This window comes from Mobula hypostoma, chromosome 6 (genome assembly GCF_963921235.1).
Source record: "Mobula hypostoma chromosome 6, sMobHyp1.1, whole genome shotgun sequence".
Taxonomy (NCBI): domain Eukaryota; kingdom Metazoa; phylum Chordata; class Chondrichthyes; order Myliobatiformes; family Myliobatidae; genus Mobula; species Mobula hypostoma.
This window is the reverse complement of record NC_086102.1, coordinates 147,266,637-147,275,920: the sequence shown is the minus strand read 5'-3', so window position 1 is coordinate 147,275,920 and position 9,284 is coordinate 147,266,637.

Below are 9,284 nucleotides of genomic sequence, written 5' to 3'. Positions count from 1 at the left end.
CTCTTCTGTTTCCATTACCTACCCTAGTAACTGCAACACTCTTTTGTATTTGATATAAATGCCTCCCTTTCCCCTCCCTGTCCCATCTTTCTTGCCACATTCGGTTGACTTTTTCCCAGATTACACAGTTAACCTCTGCTTTACTGATACTAATGTGCATTTCCACATTTTCTTTCTTTAATGCCCTCTTTGCCAACTCATCCACCCTCTCATTCCCCTTCACCCCTACATGTGCTGGAACCCATAGAAATTTTACCTGACCTCCCTGATTTGCAATTCTTGTAACTAACTGAAGAACTTCATAAAGTACATCTTGCCGACTGTTTGTGTGAAAAGACCTTAAACTTGCTAGAACTGAGGATGAATCTGAACATATCAATGCTTTGGCTTGTCTGGCTTTCTGCACCCATTGCAACGCAACCAACACTGCCAGCATCTCCACTGTAAACACCCCTAACTTATTAGATGTTCTTCTGCTGATTCCAATTTCTTTTGCTGGTATTACCACCCCAAACCCTGTCACTCCTGTTTCAGGTTCCTTCGCACCATCCGTATAAATGTGAGTATAATCACTATACTTTTCCATCACATGACAGTTAAATGCATTTACCAAATCTGTTTTATATCTTTCTTTCCTTTTTACCTCTAACAAATGCCAGTCTATGTCAGGCCATACAAGCTTCCATGGAGCTACAACCAGATAAACTACTGAAGGACTTATCCTCAGATCAAATACTGCACATTCTTTCGCGATATCATTCCCTACCCGACTAAAGGTATCCCTCTGAAACCTCCCATGTTCCCAGCACTCCTGCAACACTCCTTTAGTAGGGTGAGAATCATTGTGCCCCTGCAAGTTAGCCCAGTAGTTTGCCATCAATTGCATCCTTCTTAGTTCCAAAGGCATTATTCCCATTTCTACCTGTAGGGCTGACACTGGTGACGTTTTAAAAGCCCCACTGCACACTCTCAAGGCCTGAGCCTGAATCACATCCAGTTTCCTTATAAGAGACCTAGCTGCTGATCCATATATACTATATTTCCATAATCCAATATAGATCTTATTAAAGCCACATACACTCTCTTCAAAGCTGAACAACTTGCTCCCCATTCCCTACCAGTCAAACATCTCATCACATTTATTACTTTTTTACATTTCTCCTCAACTTTCCTGATATGGTCTGCCCATGTTAATCGTGAATCAAATATAACTCCCAGAAATTTAAATGATGCAACCCTTTCTAATTCAACCCCATATATCCTTAACTTCTTCCCTACCTCAACCCTTTTCCTGGTAAAAAATACAGTTTGAGTTTTGTCCACTGGAAATCTACATCCCCAATCATAACCCCACTCCACCACTTCATCAATTGCTTCTTGTAGTTTCCTGATTATGTGGTCCATGTTCCTGCCTCTTTTCCACAAGGCCCCATCATCCGCAAACAGTGACCTACCTATATCCACTGGTACCTTTGTGAAGACATCATTGATCATAATCATGAAAAGTGATGGGCTAATCACACTACCTTGAGGTGTGCCATTTTCCACTATGTACTGTTTTGATAATTCTGATCCAATCCGAACTTGAATTTTTCTACCAAACAAAAATCTTTAATCCAATTAAAAAACTCTCCCACCAACCCCCATCTTGTGCAGTTTAATTAATAATCCTTCCTTCCACATCATATCATAGGCTTTTTCAATGTCAAAGAACACTGCCACTACTGACTATCTATTTGCCTGGGCCTTTCTTATTTCAGTCTCTAACATAATCACTGAGTCCATGGAATTCTTTCCCTTTCTAAAACCACTCTGATAACTTGCCAGCATTCCCCTTTTCTCAAGCTCATATGATAACCTTTCTGTTATCATCCTTTCCATTATCTTACATATACTTGATGTTAATGCGATTGGTCTGTAGCTAGTGGGTTTTGACAGATCCTTGCCAGGCTTCCTTATTGGAATTACTACTGCTTCTTTCCATGCACTTGGTAATCTTCCCTCCTCCCACACTCTGTTATGAAAATGCAGCAACTTCAGGAGCGCTCCTTCTCCTAGATTTTTTAGCATCACATAGCATATCAGATCTTTCCCTGGGGAGGCTGGGAGATCCGAAATGATAGGAGAAGACAGGAGGGGGAGGGATGGAGCTAAGAGCTGGAAAGTTGATTGGCAAAAGGGATATGAGGCTGGAGAAGAGAGAGGGTCATGGGACGGGAGGCCTAGGGAGAAAGAAAGTGGGGGGGGTGGAGCCCAGAGGATGGGCAAGGAGTTACAGTGAGAGGGACAGAGCAAGAAAAAAGAAAAAAGTGTGTGGGGGGAGAAAATAAATAAATAAATAGATGAATGAATAAATAAATAAGGGATGGGGTATGAAGGGGAGGGGGGCATTAACGGTAGTTAGAGAAGTCAATGTTCATGCCATCAGGTTGGAGATACTTAATTTTTATCATATTTAAGTCACTCAGTTATTTTTTCTCTCTCCTGTCTTTGGCATTTACCCATTCTTTGTAAACTCTATCTCGACTAATAGAACTTCTATCCCATTGATAGCTTTTGATTCTCATTAACATATCCAAATGACAGTCACCTAAACTGTTTCTCAGCTTGTTTTTGAGTTGATTCATTAGGCTAAAACCTCGTTTACAGTCCACACTAGAGGCAAGAAAGGTTCCCGCAATGTCCATTGTTACATACTTCATTGATATCTTGTGACTGTCTTCTGAGCATGATGTAATGGTCTTGTGGAGGTCACATGATGTAATTTTCCCGCCGGTGAGGGCACATGATGACCTGTTCTAAACAGGTATATAAAAGGGAGACCCCTGGTGACGCAGTTTAGTTTTGTGTTAGATACTCCGTTTTGCTGCATATTCGGCTGATGACGCAGTTTTGTTTTAAAGTGGAGTTCTACTTTCTATTGTAAGTAGTACTGGAGAGTGAAGACCATACCAAAACACAGGAATTTGCCGAGTCGAGTAAAGCTGATATCGTTTGGCGGTTCATAGAAACATAGAAAATAGGTGCAGTAGGCCATTCGGCCCTTCGAGCCTGCACCACCATTCAGTATGATCATGGCTGATCATCCAACTCAGAACCCTGTACCAGCCTTCCCTCCATACCCCCTGATCCCTTTAGCCACAAGGGCCATATCTAACTCCCTCTTAAATACAGCCAATGAATTGGCCTCAACTGTTTCCTGTGGCAGAGAATTCCACAGATTCACCACTCTCTCTGTGAAGAAGTTTTTCCTAATCTCGGTCCTAAAAGGCTTCCCCTTTATCCTCAATCTGTGACCCCTCATTCTGGACTTCCCCAACATCAGGAACAATCTTCCTGCATCTAGCCTGTCCAATCCCTTTAGGATTTTGTACGTTTCAATCAGATCCCCCCTCAATCTTCTAAATTCCAATGAGTATAAGCCTAGTTCATCCAGTCTTTCATCATATGAAAGTCCTGCCATCCCAGGAATCAATCTAGTGAACCTTCTTTGTACTCCCTCTATGGCAAGAATGTCTTTCCTCAGATTAGGGGACCAAAACTGCACACGATACTCCAGGTGTGGTCTCACCAAGGCCTTGTACAACTGCAGTAGTACCTCCCTGCTCCTGTACTCAAATCCTCTTGCTATAAATGCCAGCATACCATTCGCCTTTTTCACTGCCTGCTGTACCTGCATGCCCACTTTCAATGACTGGTGTATAATGACACCCAGGTCTCGTTGCACCTCCCCTTTTCCTAATCGGCCACCATTCAGATAATAATCTGTTTTCCTGTTCTTGCCACCCAAGTGGATAACTTCACATTTATCCACATTAAATTGCATCTGCCATGAATTTGCCCACTCACCTAACCTATCCAAGTCACCCTGCATCCTCTTAGCATCCTCCTCACAGCTAACACTGCCGCCCAGCTTCGTGTCATCCGCAAACTTGGAGATGCTGCATTTAATTCCCTCATCCAAGTCATTAATATATATTGTAAACAACTGGGGTCCCAGCACTGAGCCTTGCGGCACCCCACTAGTCACTGCCTGCCATTCTGAAAAGGTCCCGTTTATTCCCACTCTTTGGTTCCTGTCTGCCAACCAATTCTCTATCCACATCAATACCTTACCCCCAATACCGTGTGCTTTAAGTTTGCACACTAATCTCCTGTGTGGGACCTTGTCAAAAGCCTTTTGAAAATCCAAATATACCACATCCACTGGTTCTCCCCTATCCACTCTACTAGTTACATCCTCAAAAAATTCTATGAGATTTGTCAGACATGATTTTCCTTTCACAAATCCATGCTGACTTTGTCTGATGATTTCACTGCTTTCCAAATGTGCTGTTATCACATCTTTGATAACTGACTCTAGCAGTTTCCCCACCACTGATGTTAGGCTAACTGGTCTATAATTCCCTGGTTTCTCTCTCCCTCCTTTTTTAAAAAGTGGGGTTACATTAGCCACCCTCCAATCCTCAGGAACTAGTCCAGAATCTAAAGAGTTTTGAAAAATTATCACTAATGCATCCACTATTTCTTGGGCTACTTCCTTTTGCATTCTGGGATGCAGACCATCTAGCCCTGGGGATTTATCTGCCTTTAATCCCTTCAATTTACCTAACACCACTTCCCTACTAACATGTATTTCCCTCAGTTCCTCCATCTCACTGGACCCTCTGTCCCCTACTATTTCTGGAAGATTATTTATGGCCTCCTTAGTGAAGACAGAACCAAAGTAATTATTATTTTTTTAATATAATTTTTATTGAATTTTCAAAATGAATACATGAAAAGATAGTGTCTACCCTCCCCCCTCCCCTTAACCCTCCCTCCCCATATATAGTCCTACCTAAAAAAGAAGAAGAAAAAAAAAGAAGAACTGCCTGGGTATTGGAAGGTTTCCACATGCTCCATGGAGTTCAAAATAAATTTGGTGTACTTATTCGTTACTTGCCCCAAGGGACCAAGATCTTTATCGGAGCACTTAAATATGCCAACCTATCATTTGTAAATAAGGGTGCCAAATATTCAGAAATGTTATATATTTATCTCTTAAATTATAAGTAATTTTTTTGAGTGGAACAGAACTAGCCATTTCATTATTCCAACGATTCATACTTAAACACGAATCAGATTTCCAAGTAACTGCTATAGTCTTCTTAGCTACTGCCAATGCAATTTTTATAAATTCTTTCTGATCTTTTTTCGATGATCGAAAACCAGCATGGATTAAAATAGAATTAGACAAGATAGGAGAAAATAGACCTGAAGATTTTATATATAAATGGGAATCTAAATGGATACGGGGAAAAAAAAGAATCTCCTATATTAACATATTTGATTGATCTATGGAATAAGATAAATGTTGGTAATGAAATACAAAAATCTTTATTAGCAAGAAGACCTTTGTTCCAAAACAGACTCATTCCTTTTACAATGGACAATCTACTTTTATATAATTGGTACCAAAAAGGGATTAAATTTATAGGAGATTGTTATGAACGAGGTATATTGATGTCATTTGAACAATTAAAGGATAAATATAAAATATCAAATAATACTTTCTTTTGTTACCTTCAATTAAGGGCTTACTTAAAAGGTAAGCTGGGTCAAACAATGTTTTTGCCAAAACCTAATGAAATTGAAACTTTAATTCAAAAAGGGAAAATTAAAAAATTTATTTCTTGTATGTATAATTTGATTCAAGAACAGACAATTAAACAAGGAATCCATAAGTCAAAACAAAAATGGGAAACAGATCTGAATGTTAATATTGACCAAAGTAATTATTCAATTGGTCTACCATATCCTTGCTCCCCATAATCAATTCACCTGTTTCTGCCTGTAGGGGACCTACATTTGTCTTAACCAATCTCTTTCTTTTCACATATCTATAAAAGCTTTTACTGTCAGTTTTTATGTTCCCTGCCAGTTTTCTCTCATAATCTTTTTTCCCCTTCCTAATTAAGTCCTTTGTCCTCCTCTGCTGAACTCTGAATTTCTCCCAGTCCTCAGGTGAGCCACTTTTTCTGGCTAATTTGTATGCCTCTTCTTTGGAATTGATACTATCCCTAATTTCCCTTGTCAGCCACGGGTGCACTACCTTCCTTGATTTTTTCTTTTGCCAAACTGGGATGAACAATTGTTGTAGTTCTGGAGAGGATCAACCTTTATTGAATCTTCGTTCAAGTAAAAGTGACCTGCAACTGAGATATCCCCTGCTAAAGTAGGAAGGATAGTGCAGTGTCTATTGCAGAGGAAAAGGTCAGTTCCTTTAGACCATTTTATTTCCGTTGTCGTGAATCCTGCTGACAAGGCAGGTTCCGGCTGGGATCAGCAGTAACGTGACGTCTTCGAGGAATTCTTTACTTCAGGAAAGTTTCTCCTAATTGACTGTATAAATCTCTTGGACTTTTGAATTTACCATTCTAAGATCTGTGTTGGAATTTACCACTTTAAGAACTGTTTTTACATTTACCCTTTTAAGAACTGTTCCAGAGTTGCCATATAGCAGTTAACTTCTGGTTAAGTCAGTCGTTTAAACATATTTCGCTATATTCTTGAGCAGAGTTTAATAAATGTTTGTTTTTATAAAACTTGACTCAATTATATATTCATTGTCACCGGTCACGTGACACCATCAACTGTGCAAGGTCGCAAAACTGTTCATTTAGAAGTACAAATGCCACCATTTGAGCAAAATTTGAAATCAGTTTGGATTTAATTTTTTCTTGCATGGAAAATTTGAAATCATTAAACTGTCTAACTATTACAATATTTTCAGCTAGAAAATCATGATATTTTAGACATAAGGCATTAACTTGTTTATCGCCAAATGTGAAGTCACAATCTGCAATTGTGGAGAAATCAAAAGCTAACCATTCTTGTACCTCAACTTTGATCTCCTCTGGGTTTGATCGTTTTCGCTCTCGCTCATCTGCACTCAACCATAACGTGTAGCACTCCTGTAACAAGTAATGACGGGTTCTGTTGCCTGAGCTTTTGTACACCATCCAAATGCGATTTACTTGCCAAATGATGCTTCAAAAAGTCAAGTTTCCAAATATCATCGCACTTCTCTCCACTAGCAAATTCTTCAGCAACTTTCGCATCACGACAAAATAGGTAACTCCAGTTTCTGAATCATACATAAATATTTCTCGTAGCTGAACGTTCATGACCTCATGAGCTTTCGGTGTAACAGTTTCTACTATGTTGTTAAGCCATTCAACTTCAAACAAATTTGCAGTTCTTTTGCACTTCACGCCCTTCGCTTCTTTTGAATTCGACATAGTGAATCAATATTTTTTCCAATAAAAATTTAGTAAGCTATCTACAGGATTTGAAACAGATCTTTGTAAACTTTACGATATGAACACTGTCCACCAAACATGGCAGCCGCCGTGATGCAGCTGTACAAACCGGAACAGGACAGGTGAGGTGACGTAAATTAGTAACGTGCATTGTGGTATTTGAAAAACCGACTAACTAGTTCACAGAAACAATTAGCTAAAAGATTATTTTCAGTAAGTATAGTTATTGACTACTACATTATTTTAGGTAACTAACCTTTTGTGCACAGATTAATTTCCTTTGTGCGCTGGTTGAAAAATGTGTGCGCGTGTACACACACACAGCTTAGAGGGAACTATGGTTAGGAGGCTGAGAGAAAATGGTGTGCGGACATACACTCAGTGACCACTTGATTACATATACTGTACCAGTATCCGTTAATGCAAATATCCAATCACTCAATCATGCAGCAGTGACTCAAAACATAAAAGCATGCAGACCTGGTCAAACGATTCAATTGTTGTTCAGGCCAAACATCAGAATGAGGAAAAATGTGATCTAAATGATTTTGACCATGGAATGATAGTTGGTGCCAGACGGAATGGTTTGAGTATCTCAGAAACTGCGGATCTCCTGGGATTTTCACGCACAACAGTCTGTATAATTTACAGAAAATGGTGCAAAAAACAAGAAACATTCAGTGAACGGCAGTCCTGTGCGCAAAAACACTTCGTTAATGAAAGATGTCAGAAGAGATTGGCCAGGTTGGTTCAAGCTGACAGGAAGGAGACAAAAATTCAAATAACCACGCGTTACAATGGTGGTGCAAAGAACACACAACATGTCTGACCTTGAAGTGGATGGGTTACAACAGCAGACCATAGCTGGCACCACTCCTGGACCCATTGAATGTACACATGCATACTGGCTGCTCCTTCTGAGAAGTAATATTTACTGCCGCCGATAAATCTCAATTCATGTTCTTCCCTACAGGGTCATTTGGAAACTGAGTCTTGGCAGGAGGGAAAACTGAAAATCTGCACAAAGGAAATGTACAAAGGCGATTCTAGTTCTGACGTGCTATATATGATTGACAGCATGAACATATGGTATACTCGTTTAACCGGATAGCAGCAGCACAATATTCTGCAATACTTCTGTAATTACTTCAGTACCAGGGACAGCATTTGCACAGGGTCAAAGAAAGTGACATTAACATTGGGAAACTTCACTCCCGAATCTGCACCAAAGCAGATTTTCGAAGATAATATATGAGTGAGTGAGTGAATTGAGCTCGTTGTCAGAAAAGAGGAAAAGAAAACCCAAGATAGAATCTGGAGCAACAAACAATCTGCTGGAGGAACTCAGCAGATCAAACATCTGTAAGGGTAAAGGGAATGCCAAGATGCAGGGGCTTGCCCCGAAATATGGATGATTGCTTCCACCAGATTGTTTGCTTCCAAACTTCATTGCAATAGACCGGGTTAGAACGACGATGAGAAATAGGCTTGTTGATAGTGTGAAATTCAACAGTGTCAAATTCTGTTGATCATACGGTACCACCCTTATCTAATGGGTTAGGTGTTCTCCATTTTCACGATGTAGCAATAACTATGACACAGTTACCCATATCTCTGGAAAAACTGCTAAGAATATCATCCCCATGTACATTTTGGTCTCCGCCGCTGCTCCAACCTGCATTTCGAGCTCCCAGCTGCAGATTTCAAAGTTCAAAGTAAAATTTACTATCAGAGTACATTCATGTCACCACATACAACCCTGAGAATCTTTTTCCTGTGGGCACACTCAGCAAATCTATAGAACAGTAACTGTAAACAGGATCAACATACAACAGACTGTGCAAATGCAAATATAAATAAATAGCAATAAATAGGGAGTATGAAATTACAAGATAAAGAGTCCTTAAAGTGAGAGCATCAGTTGTGGTAACACCAGAAATAGAATGAGTGTTGCTATCCCCTTTTGTTCAAGTGCCTGAT